The sequence below is a fragment of the Anastrepha obliqua genome, chromosome 2 (assembly GCF_027943255.1).
Source record: "Anastrepha obliqua isolate idAnaObli1 chromosome 2, idAnaObli1_1.0, whole genome shotgun sequence".
NCBI lineage: Eukaryota > Metazoa > Arthropoda > Insecta > Diptera > Tephritidae > Anastrepha > Anastrepha obliqua.
In genome coordinates, this window is record NC_072893.1 from 40,341,386 (window position 1) to 40,365,372 (window position 23,987).

The 23,987-nt window shown below is 33.3% G+C and overlaps 1 protein-coding gene across 3 annotated transcripts in view; it reads right to left on the reverse strand.

Moving 5' to 3' along the window:
- Positions 1–23,987, reverse strand: part of LOC129236980 (UNC93-like protein) — a 134,381-nt gene that overhangs the window by 46,654 nt on the left and 63,740 nt on the right. The window contains exon 1 of one of the 3 annotated variants that reach the window (XM_054871324.1): positions 7,624–7,989. The exons of the other annotated variants lie outside the window; for them this stretch is intronic. The gene's annotated coding sequence lies outside the window, so the exon portion shown is untranslated. Of the gene's footprint in view, positions 1–7,623; positions 7,990–23,987 lie in introns of those variants that run through there. 3 annotated transcript variants of the gene reach the window in all.

Genomic DNA, 23,987 nt, shown 5'->3' on the forward strand with positions numbered 1-23,987 from the left:
GACCAGCAGTTCCATTCATAAGACATCAAAAAATGGCTTGATCCGTGGATAGCCGCAAAAGATGAACAGTTTTACCACGACGATATACGAGATCTAACAGAAAGATGGGAAAAAGTAGTAGCCAGCGATGGGCAATACTTTCAATGATTCACTTGTAACCATTTTTTCAGAGTAAAGCTGTACTTTCATTAAAAAAAAAACAGCGAGAACTTAGTTGCGCACCTAATAACAGTTGAATATCAACGGCATTTGGTTCCAACAAGCGGACATACATCGCGTTTAACAATCGATTTATTTCCAAATCAATTTGCCGATCACTCTTTTTCCTGTTGACTGGCCCACGCGGTCGTCTGATTTAACGCCTATGAATTACTTTTTATGGAGTAATGTTAAGTCATGGGCTACTGCCGACAAGCCAGCAACTACCGAAGCATTGAAATCTAATATTTAAGCCATGATTGACGCCACACGACGAGATTTATTCGGAAAAGTATTTAAAGTAGTAAACGCGGCGGACATATGCCGGAAATCATATTCTAAAAGTAAATGCCATGAAGTTATGCACCAGATTAAAATAAAATAAAATCATCCAAACAATACTTCGGTTGTGCTTTATCATTTTAAGTGCATAAACTCTTAAAAAAACACCCGCTATAAGAGATATATAGTGCTTAGCTGAAGGCACGTGGTTGACTGGAGGTTGTGAAAGGGAGAGCGGAAAAGTTAAATACAAATAAATTAGGCGTAATAACCAGTGAATAAGAAGGCGCGCTAATTGCAGTTTAAATCCTTCTTTATAATTGCGTCTAAACGATAAGGTCAGGAAAAGTTTCCCTAATTATTTATTAGGGCATTCAGTAAAATATTTCTGTGAATAACAAAAAATATTTGAGAAAAAAACTCATTTATGTAAACGTAAAAAAAATTGTGGTTTATAAGGAAATTATAAATAATTATTTAGAAATAATTTTTCCGAAGTAAACACTTAAATTTTAATTCGTTTTCGTTCCATCACGTGGGCTTTCTTGAGGCATGCTTTTTATGTGTGCTGCTGATTTTCGCATCACGTTTTTACATATTTTATAGTTCTAATTAGAATTTAGTACCGAACAACCTCGTAAATTCCTCACATGACCAGGAATTTACTAATAAACCGCACCTTCACTTCACTTCACTTCTCTCCTCTCGCCGAAGTCACGTATGATATTATAAGTAGAAAAAACAAATGTTTAGATGCATGCCATTCGATACAGCAGACAATTATTGCGGCAAATTAAATGTGTGAGTGTCGCTATTGATTATCAAAGCTAAATTTAAATTAACCACCTCTAAGTAAGGGTGCGAAAAAAACCCAATTAATAAAATATAAAATAGTGCAATAGAATGTGCGAGTGAGAAGGCATGCCAGTTTAATATGGAAACTGTGTTTTGTCTACCTTGAGGCTTAAGTAAAAAAAAAAACACATACAGACCTGTATGAAGAAAAAGATAAATGATAAAGATTTGTGATAGAGGGAGATATTTTTTTAATTTCCTTTCATTTCCGCTGCAATCGAGTCAGCATATCTTGAAAGATAAGCTTTAACCGATTATTCATCTATTTTTAGCAGATAACAATTTCCAGCTAAATTGACAAATCATATCAAATATTAATTAAATTAAATGCGCAAACGATTTAACTAGCCGAAAGTAGTCGAGTGCTTGAGTGGTTAAGAAAAAAAAATGTCTAATGAGTACACTGAACGGGTATTTATTTGATTTTCTACATTTTCTTCTTTCGACATTTTACAGTTCCTACATTTCTTCTTCTTTTCTCAAATTTGGAGCCATTATATACTAGCCTAGTGTCCGAAACAATTTACATGCATAGCTTTATTTGCACAGAAATTCTTCCCTCATGTTGACTTTTATATTTTTTTCACTTGATTTTTCTTTTCTCTTTGGTTTCTGCGGCCCCAGCTTTTGTTAAAAATTCTATTAAATGATCACCCTTATAATCGACTATTCATAATTTACTAGCTTTTCGCGTATTTTACGTAATAAAAATTCACTATTCACTGTAATTTGCGCTCTTGCCATTGGGCGTTTTGAAGCACACACAGTTGACTTTGGTGATGGCGGTGGCGTATACGTAATACAATTAAATGTGTGTGAATAGAAACGCTTTGGGAATATTTATGACAGTAATTATACTATTTGCATGCATACAAATGCATATATATGCATCTACGTATATTCAGCAATGTAATGATGAATAGTGTGAAAACACTGGTGGGCAAGGTGTGCACTTGTACCATATACGAAAGGCATTTGCTCCAGCTGGGGAGGTACAAATGCAGTAAAAGTAAAATATTGTGCGATAACAGAAAAATGTTAAAAAATGTTAGCTTTGAAGAAGAAGATGCTGAAATGCAATAGCATTGAGCTGCAATTTCCCAGCAGTTACTCTAAGTGTGTATTAGCATGAATGCCACACCAAAAATGTACATACCAATGCACCGTGTAAAAAGTGTAGAAGAACAATAATTGTCCCTTGAAACGTGATTATAATTACTTTTTATGACTTTAAATTTCATTTAAGTGCTTGCTTTTAAAACAGCACAATAAACATTTTACTTCGTGCTAGAAATGCGTGTAAGCAATTGACTTTAGTGACTCATGCTTGGGTATTCGAACGCTTTCAGAATGAAATGCCAGTGAAATCCATGTCCTTGATACACTTCATTTTCGGTACATTAAAGAAAGCATGGGATTATGCACTTCAAAAACTAGTTTCAGTACTCATTTTCTATGAGTGCAAAGCTCCTTAAAATCCCATGAATACTTCTAATACCCGTTTTTAGCTGCGCATATTTAATTATCTATTCCAAATCAACGCTATTCTTTGGTAAAACTCCATTGTGGTAGGTTTTTTCCATAACAATCCCGGCACTTATCAAAATGTATATGTGGATATATGCTCACTTATTTTCACTATTCGCATTGATATTTGCTTGGATTATTTATAAAAGAGTTGTGCAAACGAAAAATATACACATAAACATTTGATCAAACAAAGCTACATATATACTCGTTCTAGTAAAAATATGTATGTACATGCCTGCTTGTAATTGTCGACTTTTTGATAAGCTACTGCTGATAAAACTGCGCCAAAGCTAGCAGGTAGAATAGAAGACTAAGCGAACAAAGCCATCAAAATCCCAATTAAAATAACGTACAGCAATTCGGTAGCGATTTATTTGGAATCAGCTGTGATTATTATAAATTACGGGTGTTAGAAAAGTGTCACGATAAATTGTTTTACTTTCTATTGGCGGTATTTTATTAGTACTTTATTGCTAAATGGCTAGCGCAATAGTGAGTGGAAGAGAGAGTGATGGAGGGGTAGAGAAGAGAGCGAGAGAGAGCAGAATAGGAACTGCATACAAGTACTTGAGTGTTCGACAGCTCTTGCAGTGCGTTTGTATTGATAAAAAATACATGTTTTGTTGGTCTTACATTAAAGCTTTTTCCCTGTTACTTAATTCTCTTGTACCAATAGTTCTGCTTATAATTGCTGTTCACTATTCAAATTAACTTTTTCCACCGACCCTGTGGATCAGTGTGAACTTGATTGAATAATTACGAATTTTGCACACGAGTGTTGTAATTGATTTTTGGTTTTGCTAAGTTTTTCAACGAAATACTAAGCAGCGCGAAATTTTATTTGCTTAATGTACAATAGTAAGGGATATTTTATATTTTGTGTTAAAATTGGAAATGAAATAAGTATAGAAAAATCTAAGTAAGCGGAACTTCATATAACTGTACTTTTTAACTGAAAAAATTTACCAAAACTGCTTGTAATTGTATTGCCTTTAAGTATCATAGTACGGCAGCAACCATTGCCGAATGAGTTGGTGCATGACTAACGTTCGTATGTGCGTAGGCTCAAATTTCCATGTATGAAAAACCAAAATGATAGAAAAAAGTGTTTTCCAAATAGTGATCGCCCCTCTTCAATCGTAATGGCAAACCAACCAGTGTATATTGCCATGAAAAAGCTCCTCATAAAGAAATATCCGGCCAAGGACTATCACCCCAGCAGCATTCCTCGTACATGTGTAGAGAATATTTACACTACTATAACGACAAGAATTGTGAAGTGGAAAGTGAGCGTGATTGTTCAACAACTTTGCTCCATTTCAAAAGTTTGGCAAAGTTATATTAAAAGAGGAATATGGCACTGCGCCTATTCTCTGAAAAAATTCAAATACGCGCATATTTTTTTTTTCTGATAAATTCTCAAACTAAAATTTGAATTTTTGCTTTACTGATAACATCTTTGTTGGTTGCATTAGTCGCTAATTAGGATTATTTCAATAGAAATACTCAAACACTTCAACAACAACAAGGATAACGGTGTTTGCTCCTCTTTATACATAGTATGACGCCCTTGAGGGACTCCATTAGGTATGGAGTTCCATTACGACACCACTGCCTTAGGATTAAGTTCCCTTAGAAATTTCCCATATGGTGAAATCACTTCGTCTCTCTAATAAACGATGAAATATTGTGGGTGGCTGCTAAATATGAGCGGGACTGTGGCGTAACATAACATATTTTGATGGTTTCTATTTAACTTAGAGGGAAACGATGATAAGAAAAAGAAAGTGAAGCAACTAACTATTCTCATCTAATGATTACCTATTTCATCTCATGATTACCTATTTCATCAGAAAACCCCATATGTGACATCTCCAGATCGCTAGATATTCACAAAAAAAAATCAATTTTACGACAGTCGAACAAAAAACATTGCTCAAATTTGTGAGAAAAGTTAAAAAAAAGTAGTAATAAATAAAAAAAGTAATAATAATAATAATAAAAAAAAAAACATAAATACATTTGATCTCAATACACTAAACATTCGGTTACCCCTGCACTTAACTGCTTCTCTGTTAATCTCTCGCACTACTACTTAGTCATGTGACAGTTAAATTTTCTCCTACACTTTACTACGTCAGTACATACTTACATATATACTCATTCATATTAGTATTTTCCATTCATAATAATCATAAAATTGTATGAATCATTTCTTCGTGTACTCGTACATTGTAATAAAACATGTAGGTACCAGGCACCGAAATGTTAAACCAAATTAAAATTATATATTTATTACAATAATACGATATTGCTTACAATGAACGCGAGCAAAGGAATTCAATGAACAGAACTGACAGCATTCCTGTCAATATCCAAATGAATTAAATATGCGAAATGTCACATTATAAGTGGAGTTCACTATGTATTAAGTATAGTATTGTCTAGTATAGTATTTGGTAATGTGTAATTTATAAGCATCTTATAAATATGTATTAACTAAAAACGCCAGCTGACTACCTATTACAGAATAGCTGCTATTATTTAATAAGATTTTCTCAGTCTCACGTCAAACGAACCGACCAGGCTTTACATCCGGTCTAGGCTATCAAGCGTAAGTGAATATAAGTATGTATTAAGCTAATTAAGTATATGTACATATATTATATATATTATATAATATATGTATGTATATCTGTTGTGAGAAACTGCGCTATCTATATATGTAGTTTGTTGGAAAACTTGCTGGATAAGACGAGCGAGTAAGGCCTGAATTTGTAAATAACGAATTTTGCTGCGTCACGACAGCCGGTTGGTTGTATGATGCCGGGTCGAATGGAATTTTTATTTAGCAATTCTTTATTTGTATGTAAAATTTTGAGCTTATGAAAATGGCGTTGGATAGGTAAGCAAGATAAAGTAGGATTACACGAATTGGTATAAGGTATTCCGGCTGCAAACGTCAAATAAAGATAATTTGCTGAAAAATGGAATCGCGACCAACAGCCGAAATTAGATTGAGAGCGAGCGTAAGCTGTTTCCCCAAAAGGGGGGAGTTCTTACTTCTTAATAAGAAAATAATAAATAAAAAGTAAATAACTTCTGTTAGGTGTTTGCCGAGCTTAAGCCGACTGTGAACGGCAAACGGTTTTTCGTTTTTATGGCGAACTTTTTCATGACAGAAATACATTCGGAAGCTTGGCATTGCCTGCCGAGGGGCGACCGCTATTAGAAAAAACGTCTTCTATTGTTTTGGTGTTTCATGCACGGATATTTGAATCCATATGCACTGCCAAATGGTAGTCACGTACCAACCCACCTGGCTACGGCCTCATAAGAAGATCTTTTTAATAAGAAGACATGTAGAAAGTATTAGTGCGTCTCTTCGAAGATACTGGAGGAGTTGTAAGAAGCACCAGGAGTAACAAAAAATTCTCAAATTCTCTGTCACTTTGCCGACGGCCTTGACAAAAATTTCTGCAGCAGTTAGGTTAGATTAGGTTTATATGGTTGCTCTAGGCATGAGCACACTTGGACGAGGAAAAAACGGTTTCGTCCTTTGTGGTACCATTATGAAGGAGGTGAGGTGAAAGGGGAAGACCGATGGGATGCAGAGAGAGGTGCTACTGGTATGGTTAAGAGGGTGGGTTTAGGGTGTGTGGATTACGAAAGATGACTGTGTGATGCGTTTGCGTCAACTGCTTTGTGCTGCTGATGAAATTCATCAGATTTTTTATGTCAACGCCAGCTATATCAGCAGGCATAGCAAAGAAGTAAGAGCAAAGTTGCCTGGATCTTAGCCCCGCCAGAGCAGGGCAGCTAAAGAGAAGGTGCTGAGATGATTCCACCTCATCTTCCATACGTCCATCGCAAAAAGAACTTGAGATAATTCCAAGTCTCGCAGCATGCATTCCTCGCGCATTGTGACCTCTGAGAAAACCCACGAGATTTGAGAGCTGATATTTTGTCAACCTCAAAAGCAGCAGTTACTCCTTCATCGTTTAAATTCACAGATGCGCACAGAAATGCATGATATTTCTCATATTTTCATTAGTGCCTTTTTTATTTTTTTAAGCTGAAACATTTTTTTTTATTATAAATATTGAGTACGAATTGCTTAGATTTTCAAATTTGTATTAATAATTAGTATGAATTGAAATAAATAAATATTTGTAGTATTATATTTATAGTATTACTCAATATTTATAGTTATATTTATAGTAAAAAAAAAGAAATAAATGAGGAAATCAATTAGTAATTTTCTTTTTAATATACAGCATATAATTTCACATTTTTTATGATTTTTATTAATTTAGTTTTTTGATTTTATGAAATTGAATTAAATTTTCATCCTTGTACTTATACGCATATCGATGGTTTTTTATGATGAGATTTTGCATGGCAAAAGCACACTCGGAGATTTGCCATGAAAAAACTTCTCTTAAAAAACTACCTGCCGTTCGGAGTTGGCTGTATGTCCCTTCATTAGTGGAACAACATGAACACGCACACCACAAAAAGGAGGAGGTGCTAAGGCAAATTCCCAAAAAGGGTGTAAGCGCCATTTATAAGCAGAATATATAAACATATTATTTATTTGATTATTAAAATTGTTGATTTCTTAACTATTTGCTTAACCAAATAATTCTATTTATTTTCTTAATTTAAGAAATTATAAAAATTTTATTAATTAAACAAACAAAAAAATTGAATCAATTAAGAATTTAAGCTAAATTTAATTGGATTTGAAACACTCACTTTTTTCAGCTGCACAATTTTTTAGCCATTTAAAGTTGGCGCTTTGAAAGAAATAAATATCGAGACGTTCTCGTTGTTTTCCAGTTATTTGCGTGCACTATTTTCACGTTTTAAATATCATTAATGACGTTTGGTTACTACTTATGCCTAAGTTTTTCTAATATCACACAATAAATTCGTTTGGAAAGTTGTTCAGTTTATAGTTTTTTTTTACGTTTTTATTAATTTTAATTTGCTCCGTTTTTATACCACCGACTTGAAAACACTTTAGAATGCTTAACACTCAAATATCCTTCAATCAAAACTCAAGTATTTATTTGTATTTATAAATGGATGACTGTCTGCTAAGTATTTGTCACCATCAGCTAATGCCGTTTACCGATTGCCTAATTGTAGTAAATGTTAGGTGAGTGAATTGATGAGTTCCTTCTTGTTTAATGGTCAAACGATAAATGCCAAGTGTTAGCGACATATCGCGAATTTTAAATGAAAAATATCTCCGCGACAATAACTCTTCAAGGAATTGATAAAGCTGTAGTAGACTGTTATTGTTGTTGTTGGTGTAGTTAAAATTGTTGAATATTTATTTCCCAAAGATACACGGCCACAGAGTAAACAGTGCGATAATAAAATTGGCAATAAAATAAGAATGTAGGTATGTATGTAAGAGCATGTAAGTGAGTATGACTGTATGTATGTGTGAGTATTTGCATTTGCTTATTAATCAATGTTAAGAAGTTCTTTGATTTGCACACTATGCTTGGCCTGGTCAACGCTGTTATAGAAAACCAAAAAATAAAACAATGAAATCAAATTACCGTCTCCGGTTGTACTCGTCGTATACGCAACCAAAAAAATACTATCATAGTAGAAGATTATGTGCAGATGCGTGTTTGTAGTATTGTTTTTATTTGTTGAAGAGAGGCAGATATTATTTGCTGCTTTTTCGCTATCTAAGTAGATGATTTGCAGAATAATACACATATATAGATATATATATATATATGTATATATGTACCCTGCAGAAAATATGACTGGCGAATTATTAGCCTACAGGTATACGCTTTTACTTCCTATTTTCCACTTTCAATTACTTCCTGGCTATGTAAAGGTTTATGACTTTTTATAAATATTTTGTAATTTTGTCATCCGTAGTTACGATTAAATGATCACATTTACATATATAGTTAATGTTGTTAAGCCGATGCTGCAGACCAATTGTAGAGTCGTTCCCACAACAGTCGGTTCTACGTTACCGGAACGACACGGATTTATATCCGGCCAAGAGGACTGCCACTACAGCAGCATTCTCCGTACACATAAGGGGAAAGTTTATACTGCTACAAAAACAATAGCAACCACTTGTAACCAACTTGAACAGCAATGAGAGTCATTTTGATAAATTGTGAAATTGTCACTCCAGCTGCACTCGCCGTACACATAAGCGGAATGTTTATGCACCTACAACAAGAACAACAACCAGTTGCAACCAACTTGAACAGCAATGAGCGTCATTTTGATAAATTGTGAAATTGTCTAAATTTTTACTACACGGTGTCTATCTCTCTCTGTGTATACGTTTGCCATCGTGCTGAAGTGTGAGCGTCGCGTTGATTTATTTATTTTTTTTCATTACTATTTTTTCATTCTCACCACAAGTATGTTTGATATGACGTTGATTAAGTAAACTTTTTCTGGTAACTAAAATCTAACTACTCATATGCATGTATGGATGTGTGTGTGCGTATAAATCTACATAGAAATCCACTTGAACGCTATCTGATTTTGGCTTGGTGAATAGCATGGCACGAGGCATATAATAATGAAAAGGGTGTTTTTTGTAGAAGTGGAATGAATTTTTCAGTTACATCGGATTTATATACATATATATTTTCTTGAAATTTGAAGTATTATCGGATAATTATATCACAATTGCATTTAATTACACTAAAATTCATTTGGTTACCAAAAAATATAAGACAAAAATAAAATTCAAAAATATTAAAAAAAAAATACTAAATAGAAGCACAAAGATGCGATTTGTCCATTAATTATTAACAGTTCTGCCATATATTTAAATCAAACCTGTCAAGTATGTATTGTGCATTTCCCATGTCGCACAGTGGTATCCAAGGGACTTATAAAGTCTAAGTGAGTTGATCGTACAAACCGACTACCACTAAATATAACTTAACCTAACTTATGTATTGCGCTTTTAATAATAAATTAATTTTTCAAACCCGTTCCTTTTGCGACTTCAAGAAATTTAGAATTAAAATCTTATCTTATATTTGTGAAACATCTTCGCTTGATACCAATCATATCTTAGCACGCCCCTCAAACCAATTCATACACAATCAGTTTCCCTCTGGTTCGACCTCATCAAAACAATTTAAAACAAGTTTACTCGCTTGAGTTTCTATTTCCACATTCAATATGTAGAAGTTATCCTCTGTAAAATTTGATAATTTTCAATTAAAATTTTCTAAAAATCTTTGCATAACTTGAATGGTGTGTAAAGATGATAATAAAGAGGTATCTGACTCTGGTGCGGCCTCCGTAGCCGAATGTTTAGGTGCGAGTTCGAAATCCCGAGCATGAAACGCCAAATGATAGCAAAAGTTTGTTCTACCAGCGGTCACCGTTCGGCAGGCAATGGCAAATTACCGAGTGTGTTACTGCTACTGCTACCATCTGCCGTTCGGAGGAGGCCTAAAACTGTTAGTCCCTCCATTTGTGGAACAACGTGAAGGCTGGTGTGCGCCAAATAGGAGGAGACGCTTGACCAAATGCATAGCATAAGCGGGTAAACGCCATATACATATACTACTATACTATTACTATATATATATGAATATACATCTAACTCTCTTATGTTTATATGCACATTTCTATGTGCAGTTGCGCGCTTCAAAATAAAACACCATACACGTTCCACAATGTAAGAGAGTGAGTGTAATGAGATGATCTAAAGTTCAAAGCGAGCAGCAAAAACAGGAGTGCGTAGTAATATACTAAACTGATTTATACCGTTATAAAGTGGCATGATAGGGTGCAGAGATAGCGATACAAAAATTAAGCGACAATTTGAAGTGTGATAATCAATTGGCTCACACTGGTTAAACTAAAAATGTATGTAAATATATATTCGAAGTTAATAAATTAAGTAAATACCCTTTTCACACATTACAAAATGGCGCTGTTGCTACACAATTCATTTGTTTCGTGAAAGCAACTTGAAATAAAACTTATCTTAATTGAAACAAGATTCAATTTTCACTATTAATTACTTCATATTCACTTTTGTATGCTCTCGGAAGTATTGACGTATTTTGTAAATAACTAAAAATCATAGCTGCTCACAAAGAAGTAATAATAATAAAATGATAAGTTAGTGATGCTACCAGAATACTGAAATGCTCGCCGCTGCTTATTTAAATACACTACGTGTCACAATCTTAGTTAAATTGCTTTTTTTTTTGTTGTTTTTTCTTTGTATTAATTACGCTCGCACAGTCAATAGCCCTCTTAAGATACAGGCATAAATTATAGTGGCACACATACAAGTGCACAAATGTGTATATGAAGTATTTTAACACTTTTTAATTTCTGTCTGTAAGTGCCCGGACTGCAAGCAGGCTGACGAGTGAGTCATACGCATGAGTGACAAGTGTGCGAGATAAATATGATATTATTATACAGACGAGTACAGTTAAATATGAATATATGTAAATATGTATGCAGGTTTGTACATTTAACCTTTTGATAAATGTGAAATGCAAAAATGAATTTGGAAACGCGTGCTGTGTACGACAGATAAGCGAAGAAGTTGGCGCTCAGTGCGGTGCGCAATCACAGAAGTGATGCCGTAAGCAAGCGGAGCGCCTAAAATAACAACTGCGATAAATGAAAGGTATAATAATTAGAAGAAATTCTGTTTCAGTTCAACAATTCGTAGGCAATCAACAAAGCGTTTCTATATTTTTGTAAGAAACTGTTTGGGGTGTTTTGACAGTTTATTTGTTTGCTGTTTCATTTTAATAATTTTTCTATGGAGTTATAGTTCATTCTCGCAAAAAAAGTTTTCAGAAAATTAAAAAAAAAATTTAATAAATTTTCACACTTTTTAATCAGAATTTATTTTTAGAAAAAATTCGAGTATGCAATTTTCTAATTCCATTGAATTTTGGAGCAATAAAATGCAAGGTTCAAGTGGTACAAAAACCGCGTTGATTTTTGACAACTTTTTTTTTGCCGGTGTTTACATTTTCCCCATATAACTAAAAGGTGTTCAATTTTTGACAAAATTTTTTATACAATTTTTTTTAATTCGCATAAAACATTTAAATCTTGGATTTATAGGGGTTTTGTAATAGACTGAACTGCATTTTTATAAACAAATCATTTAAATTAAACAGGAAAGAAATAAAGTGCCAAAATTTGCCAATAAGCTCCTGCGCTATAGTTATTTAACGAAATATATGTAAGCGTTAGAATGAATTTCGATAATGTCGTTTGCTTGTTGACAATATAAAGGGTGGTTATATTTCAAGGGCCGATGTTGAATGTGACCACACCTAAACGTCAACGACCCCGTTGGACTTCTTTTTTTGCGGTTATTTGAAAGAAAAGGGGTACGTTGATAAGCCAGCAAGAATTCAAGAGCTAAAGAATGAGATAATTCGGCACATTAACGACATAAAACCTCAATTATGCCTCAGCGTCATCGAAAATTTGGACCATCGGATGGAGATGTGCCACCGAGGCCGCGGCAGCCATTTGGCCGATATTTTATTCCAAGCGTAATTGAGCTATACCAATATTATCATAGTAAAGTGAAATGACAATCATTTCTTAAAAAACTTGTATTTTATTCAAAATCAACACCGGCCTTTGAAACTTAACCACCCTTTATAAGTATGTACATACATACATATAAATGCATCCATGAATAAGCGACATTGTCAATTTATATACTTCGAAGAAGCATAGAAGAAAGCGAGAGCCAGTACTATTTGAAATAAATTTGTACTCTTTGGAGAAACGATGATTTGAGTGCTAGTAGAAAATTAAAAAAAGTATTTCCTTAAGCAACAGCGGCTTATACTAATAATAAAATACACACTTATGCTTTGCTCATACCATTTTCTCACATATTTTCATTAAACACACAAAAGTTTAGTACTATTTATTACTTGAAGTCAAGTCTTCGTATCTTTCATATTACAATAGAAATTTATACTTATTGCTAAACAAAACTAAATTCATTACGGTTAACATATGAATGTAACATACATATATGTATTTGTTACTGGACTAGTGGGACATTGTGCTCATTCCACTTTACAGGATGCTTTTACATTTGTTTGTTGCTGGATTAGTGGAACATTATGCTCACGACTCTTTACATTTGTTTGTTGCTGGATTAGTGGGACATTATGTTCACGCCACTTTACGGAACACTTTTACATTTGTTTGTTGTTGCACTAGGAGACATTACGCTCACGCCACTCTACAGTTCGCTCCGTCTCCTCAGTTTACTTGTTATTGGAAAAAAACTTCTGTTACACTAGTGGAGCATCAGTGCACAAATAATTGTCACGCAACTTTGCAGGTAGCTCTAATGCAATTGTTGTTACATATTTGGCTTACATCCCTTTTATAAATAAGTATTATTTAAGTACGTACATATGTATAACATATGTATTTTATATTATTGTATTTGTTATTTATATTAATGGAAGCATATTTGTATAGCATGCACCGCCAATTGGGTATTCTGCAACTGGTTAATTTTTAGACACTCTCGCATACACTCGCATATCTCGCATATACAGCGTGAGAGCGCCATCAAAATCTAACAACAATTTAAGTAGCTGTGCCTTTAGTCTCGTGATTAACGTTCTAATAATTAATTACAAATGTACATACAAAATATCAATTTGTTTATAAAAAACTTAACCGGCAACAAGCCAAACAACTTCGGTTTTATTCCAAACAATTGATTAGTCAAGATCTCATTGCAGACATTTGGTACTCAGTTTGACAAGTCCTTGAATATTTTTAGCATTTGACTTCAGTATTGGCTTTGTGCTAAAAAAAATGCTGCCTATAACCACTTGTAGAATGTCTGATTGCAAGTACAAGTGCCTATTAATATGTCTACATATTTGAAAATATGTATTTATCGCAGATTTTTATATACAATATCAGTGAGTGATGTACTTCTGATATACTTATAGAGGTGGAGGTGCGACTAAGTAGTAAACGCTCTGTAAGATTTTTGTAATGTTTGTTTGTTCATCGACCCATTTAATGATAATTGATGATGATACTTATTTGACTATAACTGTGAAATTTCACTAAAAAACAGCGTCGATTCCGTGCCGTCCCAAATTAGAATTTCTTTTCCTTACTTATATTTTTTTTTTGCATTCCGAGATACGGCTTTTTCTGGTGCCAATTTAATGCGTTATCAGGTAACGAAACATTTTGCTACTCTGTTTCTGGCAACACAAATTATTCCCCATGCGGATTGGTCGACAAATTTATTTATACCCGAAATGGATAATTTGGAGTATTCCTTACGAGTTCGGGGAGAGACAGTCAAATATCTACTAAATCCTGTGCCTCAAACCGACTATTGCGAGATCATAAATTTAATCTTGGTTGTGGGTATGAAAATATTAGGCATTCTGATTGCCTCTGTCAACAAACACTTGGGCTTTCGCCAATTCGTCTCTTCTTAATGTTATTTATCCATTGAAAATAACTTATTTTCTCCTCTGCTCTCTAAGTCACGAGTACTTGTATGACAGTCGGAACAGGTGATAGATTATGTAGGTGTACGGTAGTTCAGCCAAACAAATGGAGTGCAAAGTCCGATGCTTTGTCCCATTCAGACCGGATGTTAATAATACGAATTACCAACAATGGGCTGCAACAACACTGACTTTTTGTAAGGATTATAGATTACAAGATTGTGACGAACGTGAGAGTAATTCGGGCTGTGTCATAACAACAAATGATGAAGAGAACTTCGGTGTAGGGGAAATTTCGCTCGTGAATAGCAATAAAAATGGAAAATAATGCAACAATACAACAAGACAATAAATACAAATATTATGTATGAACTATATTATTAAGACAGAAAATCGGCGGATTCTGTAAATTTGCTGAGAGAGAGATAGCGGCACCTCTGTATTCTTTCTCCCGTGGACTGCTTGCTCCTGAAAGCAGATACCAAGGTTTGCGCGCAACTTCGTATATACACGCACACATGTTTATATGCAGTAAATACTAGTTTTCTTTTAAGGTTTCTATGTTTTCAAAATTTAAAAAAAAAATTAAGAATTTATATATTTCAATTCCATTGATTATGAATTTCTTAAGCTTACATATTTGCTTGCAAAAAGACGCCTTATCTAATGAGTGCTAATCAGCCCAAGATCATCTTTAGTTGGCTCTATGACTTGCCAATCTTTAATTAGCTTTTGCGCTGGACAGTGGTAGTGGTGAAAACCTTATTTAAATATCTTTCAGCTATCAACTTTAGTTTTTGTCTGTGTTTAGTATAAAATTAATTAAAAACTGAGCCACATTTTTATAATCAAACATTTCTTTTAATTTAAATTTTCCCTGCCTATGTGTATGAATGCTTGCAAATGGGTTTTTCATTTCATTTTGACTAATCATTGCTTTAAATCCTATAATAAAAAACTGATATAAGCTTTCAACAGGTTGGTTTAAAAGTCAGAAACCAAAAATAGAACCGTGTGAATTTCATTTAAAATAATCTCTATTGTGATATGAATTTTCGTCGCTGATAAACATTATGAAGCAACAATTTTTATAATTGCATGATTTTCGGTTCCTTCTTTGTAAAAAATACACTGAAGCGTCAACTTCAAATGGCTTGCAAGCGAAGAATTCATTGAAAGATCACAATCAAGTGCTTAAAATGAGCTATTTGATTAATTCTTCTTTTACTGGGTAATAAGTGGATGTCGCTTTCTATACTTTTCTACCGACCTGTATTTTTTACTTGAATGTAGACCTTAGCATTGGGTTTTTAATGAGTTTTAGGAGCACTTGTGCAGACAGATAGGCAATAATTGGCTAAGTTGGAAAGCATGTTTTCGTTGAAAAAGTCACTTTTACATATCTGCATATTTTACAGAGGCCCATATTTTTTCATTAATAACTTTTTAAAATGTATTTTTAAAGAGGCATATATTTTCTTTAAATAAAACTAAAGCATAGGCAGTAGCTGATCGATCGATTGGGCCAAAATTAAAATGTGCTAATATTAGAAAGGCTAAGTATCTGTTGACCGCTACACAAATATACCAGCGTGGCGCGTTACTATTTGGTAAATACATACACACACACTTACGTATATCATACACAGTTTTTATTAATGAAAAATTTACAGTGGCCAATATATGATAGATAATAAAAAAGTTGCTCTCATATTTTAACGTGAGCATTTCTTCCGCTTTGCTTTTGCTTATCGCAAAGAATTAAAGTGTCAAGCCCGTTAAAATATGACACCGAATGGTCACTTTTTTTGCAACAACGACTGATAAACGACGATAATCGCGCTTTGCCCGCTGGTTTTGCGTGCACACGAAGAAATAGTGACGGTATTTCTTCTTGAAATATAAATTAAGGCTTTGATTTTTATTACACCCAGCCGAAATAATTTTTTTGTTATTATTTATTCTACGTACATACACATATGTATACTTATTTATTAGGCATTTGACGGCAGATCGCCCAATTCTACGCGCACTTTCGGATTTGATGATTAGTATTTAATCATTAATCATTTATAATGCGCTCAAGCCTTAATCGGTATTTTCGTAAAAACTTTGATTTCATATTTTATAGGGGTGAAATACCAGCAAATGGGCATGTGACTAAGAAAAGAAATTATGGGGAAATTATATGAGTTTGATTTGCCACATTTCGAATGGAATTTACAGCCCTAATTTTTGCGAGTAATCAAAATACTGGTGCTAAGGAGCTGAAGTACTCAAAGTATCAAAGAAAAAGAAATATTAGATTGGCGAAAAAGAAATCCATTATTTTTGTGTAAAATTTTTGCGCAAATGGTTTAAAACTGTTTGATGGTCGATGTTTAGCTCCTGGGCGATGCTACGACTAGTAACATGCCGGTCAGTAATCGATTATTTCAGTGATTTTATTGACATTTTCGACATTTCCACATTTTCTTTAACTTCAAAAACGCCTGAACGGAATCGAAGAAACCAAAATTGCACGTAATTAGCTGTTAAGCTGTTACAGTATCGGCACCATAAACACCGTTCATAATTTCAGCAGCTTGGTTTGCTCTTTCGCCTTTATCAAAGAAAAGCTGTAAAATATTCCGAAGTTTCTCTTTGTTGACTTCCATTGTTAACACCCTGTGGTACGCAACTGAGTGGAACAAACAAAAAACAGCAAACGAGTTTTTTTAGAGTGAAACATCACTTTGGCAACGAGCATAAACTTAAAATTGTTTGATCGCTGCTTTACGAGATATCGATCACTACAGCCATCTACACAAAATTCTCATATCTCAAAGCCATTAGGTTAGAATTAATAAACTCCAAAACAGAAAAGAAAAAAAATATACTTATGGACATAATAATTAAAATAACAAATGTTTTAATATAAAATGAAATATTAAATAAATATTGTAAAAAATTAAGCATTGCGTCAAAGGTATGAAAAATACTGCACTTTTAATCAATAAAAAAAAAAAAAATATGAAAAATATTCAAATTACTAAAGCCACAAATTTTATATTCTAAAAACATGTTTTTCAAAGACTATTTTTTGTTGTTATGCAGGCTTTGATTTTTTGTGGAGCATAAAATTACTATAGAAAGTATTTGTTTTCTTCTGGAACATTCTTATTTTTCTAAATGGTTATTTAAAACAAAGCAAATTTATTGAACGCATTACATTTTGTTGTTCTGTGGGAAGTAAAGTTTCTGTTTATATATTTTTTTCGAATAATCCTTGTTAATTATCTTTTTTAAGAAAAATATTTTGTTTTGCACCGTTTGTTTTTGTTCAAATCGGTCTACTCAGAATAAACCAGAGAGGACACTCTTCAATTTTAGAAAAATTCCCCTGCATTCTTGGTACAACGGATAGTAAGGATAAGTTCCAGTGGTATCACAATGGACCTATGAAAGGTCTAATGTGTCATTGGGACAGCCACCCCACCTACCTACCTACCTGCCAATATTTTTTGATTGCAGTGAGTTATTATTTCAGAAGATATCATTGTTATAAAAAAATACATAAAAACCTGAACATGGCTAAAGAGTAAAAGTATGGTTATTATCTAGGATTATTTTATAATCTCAAATTTTGGGAGAGAAATTGTGTATGGGAAATCTCGCTTTTTAATTACGGATTGGGAGTTAAGCACGAAAAAGTAGATCATCTAATTATGTGTGAACGTATTATAAGACTGGCTCGGTGTAAAAATTTAAAAAATATTTTGTTTCTTAAGAAAAAACAAACAAAAAATACCATTTGTTCGTTGCTTATGAAGTTTTTGTAAACCAGATTTTGCGTAAAAACTATAAATTTTAAGATCAGAGGTTCGGTAAAAAAAGGTGTAAGAATATACCTACAATGTGGCGCAAAATCAATCACGCTGCCGGAAAGTGTATAATTTTTGCAAAGTGACGTCAAAATTTTCTAACGAGAAATGCATTTATTTAACTTCCTCTGAGGACCAGCTGATCGAAAATTTGTTTAATACAAGGTGGCACAAAATTAATCACCTGCAGAAAGAAGATTTATAATTGTGGACTGGACAGCTGCAGTATATAAAGAGGCAAACAATGGAGTGCGGGAAGGTCCAAATAAAGATTTCCATCAAGCAAAAAAATTTTTCTCTTTAGTAAAAAAGTAATTCAAAAACTTAGTTAGATGATTAATTTTGCGCAATTTATGGTGTATATATATTTGATTATTAAAAATATACAATGAATTTTTGTAAAGACAACTCTTTCAAAAAAAAAGTATGCAATAACGGTAAATTTTTTTCCAAATAATAAATTTTCTAAAAAGTTATTTTGCACAAAATTTATTGCCACAAAAAATTAAATGTTTTTGAAAAAAAAAATTTTTACTTCCCAGAAAAAATGTACCGTTATTGCATACTTTTTTAAAAAAGAGTTGCCTGCAAAATTAATTTTTGGAAAATTTATTTTGGAAAATGTAATTTCTACGTAGAAAATAAAGCTACCATGGAAACTAATTAAACAATTTTTTTTCTAGAAAAGTTGGAGTTTGATAGAATTGTGAGCTTTTTTTTATTGAATATCAAGACGCCAGCAAAAATTTAAATATTTGCAGAAATCTAAGAACTCAGAAAACATTTAAAATTTTTTTGAAATTTAAGACTTAAGTAAAAATTTCATTAAATTTGCCGTTGTTTGTATGTATATGTCCCATTTGTTTACATACATGAATATGTATTTAGGTGGATTTGTGTGGGAAAAAAAATTTGTGTAGAGATTTAATATTAAAATTAAAATTTTTTTAGAAAATGCATATTTCATTTTTGAAACAGAAAGAGTTCCAACTCTTTTGAGACAACTTTTTCTGTACAATATTTGCTACAGTGCTTGTTTCATATTTTACTTAGTTGTAGTCGTGGAAATTGCGCATTCCGTTATTAAACATTTTTTTTTCGCACCAAAAATATTCCATTTACTACTCCTAGCTAGGAAAAGCGCCACAAAGTCTCGCAGAGCTTTTCGTGCAACCATAAAAATATGCACGTAAGTGATCTGTATCTATGTATGTATATGTATATACTTATACATATGTATTTTGCATGCGCTCACAATAAATTAAATATTAATTAGATTTTCCAACTGTCCACAACTGTTACAATAGCAAGTGAATGCGATTGACTGACTTTCCGGAACTTAATTGCACTCGCGCGCTGCTGCTGAACGCGCGAGACCACCCACTCACAATGGCAGGCGATCGACACTATTGTCAGTCCATCACTGGCGAATAAAACAGAAATATTAATAAAAAAAATTATACATGCACATGCATTAAAAGTGGCAGTAACAAATTGTGCAGCGAGTTATTAACGACTACAAATTGCGTGCAGCGCTTCTCATTACATATTTTTTATCATTTTATTTTTTATGATTATTAAATAGTACATTACTATAATTTTATTTCAAAAAGGCAATTTCATGTTTCAAATTCCTATAATAAAATGATTTTTCTGCGAATTAGGCAACTTGAATTGTGATCTCGAAAGTTTTACTGCATACTTATTTCCATTATATTTTGTCTTATTGACATTATTTAGCTGATATGTTGTTGATTTTGTTGTAAAAAATTGCACCCATAGTGGAAAGTTATAATTTTGTTTTGTTTTTGCTTACATCGATGCTGTCATGCAAATATTAGAATTATTGCAACAAAACAACCAAAACTTTACTAACACCGCACGAACAACAATAGCAACCATACATGTCAGTTACATGCATTTAACATATGTGATTTTTTTTTGTAATATTTTATGCATGTGTAAATTTTGGTCGATTGTTCGCGGCGTAACACCCGCTTTTTAATGTGCTTCGGAAATCATCAAACAATTGCCGTTGATTGCTCATTTTCTGATTTTCTCGGGTAGTTTATTATTATTTTCTGTTCTAGCTTTTTCTCTTGATTATTTTTGTAGCTGAGGAAATTAGATGTGAATGCGCTACTAAGTGTTAAAATTTATTAGAAATTTCTAAACTTGTCTAAAATTTTTGCGATGCACGAATTCTCAGACAGCGGAGCAACATTTTGAGGTTAACATTTTTAAGTTAACATTTTGAGATTAACATTTTTATGTTACTATTAAAGAACAAGAGAGAGATGCAGACATTTAAGCAGGTTTTCAATATTGATAGCTCTAATATAGGAAATGGAATTGGCACTGATTAACATCTGTAGGAAAGATTCAGAAATGTGCAGTATTGAGACAAAGGGGATACATTAGTTTTGGGGAAAAAGAAATCTATTATTTTCTCGCTAGATGGCTGTGGTGAACGATATTTCGTTAAGTACCGTTCAAAGAATTTCAAGTTTATGCTCGTTGCCAAGGTGGTATATCATACTGAATAAATTCTCTTGCTATTTTTTGTTTGTTTCACTCAGTTCTGAGTTCAAGAGAAAATTCGGTACATTTTACAGTTTTTCTCCGGTAAAGGCGAAAATGCAAACTAGGCCGCTGAAATTGTGAATGGTATTTATCGTGGCGATAATGTAATAGCTAATTCCATGCAATTTTAGTTTCGTCGATTCCGTTCAGGAATTTTCGATGTTAAAAAAAATGTTGATAAAATTAAAAAATTGTTCCCAAGCTAATATGAATTGGACTATTGGCGCGATAAGAAAGCAAGACTATGCAACCAGGTTGCTCAAAAACCTCTGGAAGTCACTCGCACCTACTTTAAAATGTAGCAGAAACGCAAATTGAATAAAATAAATTTTAGCGCATATAAAAGTAGGTAACAACCAACGCTCAAACTACGCCTATTCTATAATGAACTCGAAAAATCTGCTGACCGCTAGAGAGTGTGACATTTCCTCTCTCAGTTTATCTGATCAGCAACTATGTCCGTCTCAGTACAGCAAAAGCCTGACGAACACTAATGAGGTGGCTTCTATGAGTATTAAAACTCTCGATTTTGTTCGCACGTTTTCGAATAGCTCGGGCAATTGAGAAATGAATACCCGCACAACTGCTTTTGCCCGAAAATGTTCGAGTATGAGGCCGAGTTCTCGTATATCAAGCAGTGCTTTTGATTATTTTGTTTTGAGTTTTATTATTTAAGTTTTCTTATGCACAGTGCTAACGCTGCTAGAAAACTTAAGACGTGTCAATTTTTGTTTAGCTGCTCAAATAGTTCAAAAGCTCGAAAATTTCGAGCTACTCGCACTGCTTGTTACCCGGATATCTGAAGCTCTTGTTTGTACTGTCTTACATGGCCAATTAACGGACACATATTGGATTGGAAATGATGCCTAGGGCGGGGCGGCCATATGTTGTCTTCATGCATAGTGCTCTGTGATGTATGCTGCTTCTGTGATATATAATACCTTTTCAGTTTAATAAGGAATTTTGCTACCTCATTTGTGTACTTTCCAAAAAGCACATAGTTTCTCTGTATAAACTTCAGTCTGCACCACAGCGCTTGAGAGGCCTTCGACTCATCTGGCAGTTGCTACTAAAACTAGACATATAACTTGGGCCTTAAGTATTATACAATTGGCAAGTGTTCCTGAGAGAAAATCACTTACGACATACTTGGCAGTTGACCAGAAACTTATGCGGAATATTTTTAGTTCGGACACAGTATACAACAAAACTTAAGCACGCCTTTGCTGAAATGCCTTTTCATTTCCTTTTCTCTAATGGTTTTTTTGTTTTTTAGTTAACAGTAAGCCTGATTGTAATAATAATTTATTTATATCACAAATACTCATCATAAAACAGTAGTCGACAAATGTTCTAATCATTCGCAAACCTACTTCTTTCTTTGTTCTTATTTTCAATAATTATCATCAAGATAATAACGGAAGTGAATCCCAGTAAAATAGGAAATGTTTAAGTAATTAAGTAAATAAATTACTAAGACTTGTATATAATTTATTTGTTTACAAATTAGATTGTTAGTAGACAATTGCAAAAACAATAACGATCTTATCAGAAGTAATAAATTAATCAATTTGAAATAAGTAAGCCCGTACGTATGTATGTATGTACATATAAATGCCTCTACCCACCCATACACGTATACTGCGTCATCATTCAGCGCCACTGGAGCGCCAGCGCGAAATTACAATTCTCTAACACTTTGCCTTTAATTGAGTTAATATTTGTTCATAGCAGAGTGTATTTTTTTAATTTTTTTTTTTGCCGCAAAAATAATTATTGCATTTTTTAACACCTTCCATTTGCTTCCGACTGCCAGTAGCTGTAAGATACTTTAATTTGCGACTTGTGAAATAAATGTTGCAATAAGAGAAAACGATGTTGGGAAGAAAAACGGCTTGAAGTGTGTAGATATGAAAAAATTACAGGCAACTCAAAGCAGACAAGCGACAAGCAGGCAGGCAGCCAGTAAGGCAAGGAGGCAGACCTTCATGACGATTAGAATGCGAGCCAGCAAAAAATGTTTGTAAGTGAGGAAAGACACGCTAAAGATTACAAACACAAATATTAATTAATTTTTTTTCATATTTTGCCGCATTGCAAAAAATTACAATGAAAAAAAAAACAACAAATACCGAAACTTAAATGCGCAACTTCCGCAGCAACGAAAGCGAAAAAAAGTTAAACAAATTAAAATATGCAAATATGGCTGCGGTTGACTCGCAGACACTGGCTGCACTAGCAAATATTGTTAGTCAATAGCTTAAATTTTAGCCGCTGCATTTCGATTTTTTTCTTGTAACACTTACCATGGCAAAGGTAATTGCAATTCAATTAAAATGTTGTAATAGCTTCTGCCAAATGCAGTTTTGTTTTCGTTTTTTACGTGAATTTTACTAATGCTTCGGCCGCTATGTTGTGCCAGCTACATTAATGCCTGTAACGGGTGTGGGTTTTAGAGGTATAGCATATTTATTTCAGAGGTGCGTAACATTACTTTTAAATAAAAAATACAAAATCAAAGGAATGGCGAATAAATCAATTGCTGGCCATTGTGAGTTAGAACAAAATTCCGCCTTAAAACATCAAAAGGAGGTGCACACTTTTGTATCTCTTTACGTAACCGAACTGTTATTTCAGTGTAAAATAGTAAATATTGACATTCAATTCATTCATCGAAGCAAAGACCAGCGATTAGATTTACCCAGTTGTACTTTGACCTCTCGGCAATGTCTATATTAGAATTTTTAATTATTTAATTTATAAATTTATTATAAAAATATTTTACTCTATTTCATAATTCCGATATAAAGTTGTATGTTTTATTAAATTCATTACTCTAATTTATGAATAAACAATAAAAAAAAATATTCAGTGAAAGTAGCCTATTTCATTTCAAATAAGTTATTTTCCTCTAATGAATTGCCTGGCAAAAAGAGTTACCTTGACAGAGTAAAAAAAGCAGTTCAAAGTAGCTTAATAGTAGTCCAATCGTATGGCTTAGGCGACCAGTTGACAGGCGCGTTTCTTGCTGGAACGATTTCATTTCCTCTTAATGTGGGGAACTAGAAAATCGCCCTAGCACTTCACTATTGGCTGTTTTGAACAAGTAGGCATATTATTGCGAGATATTTCGGGCTAGAAAATCACACCAAATAGT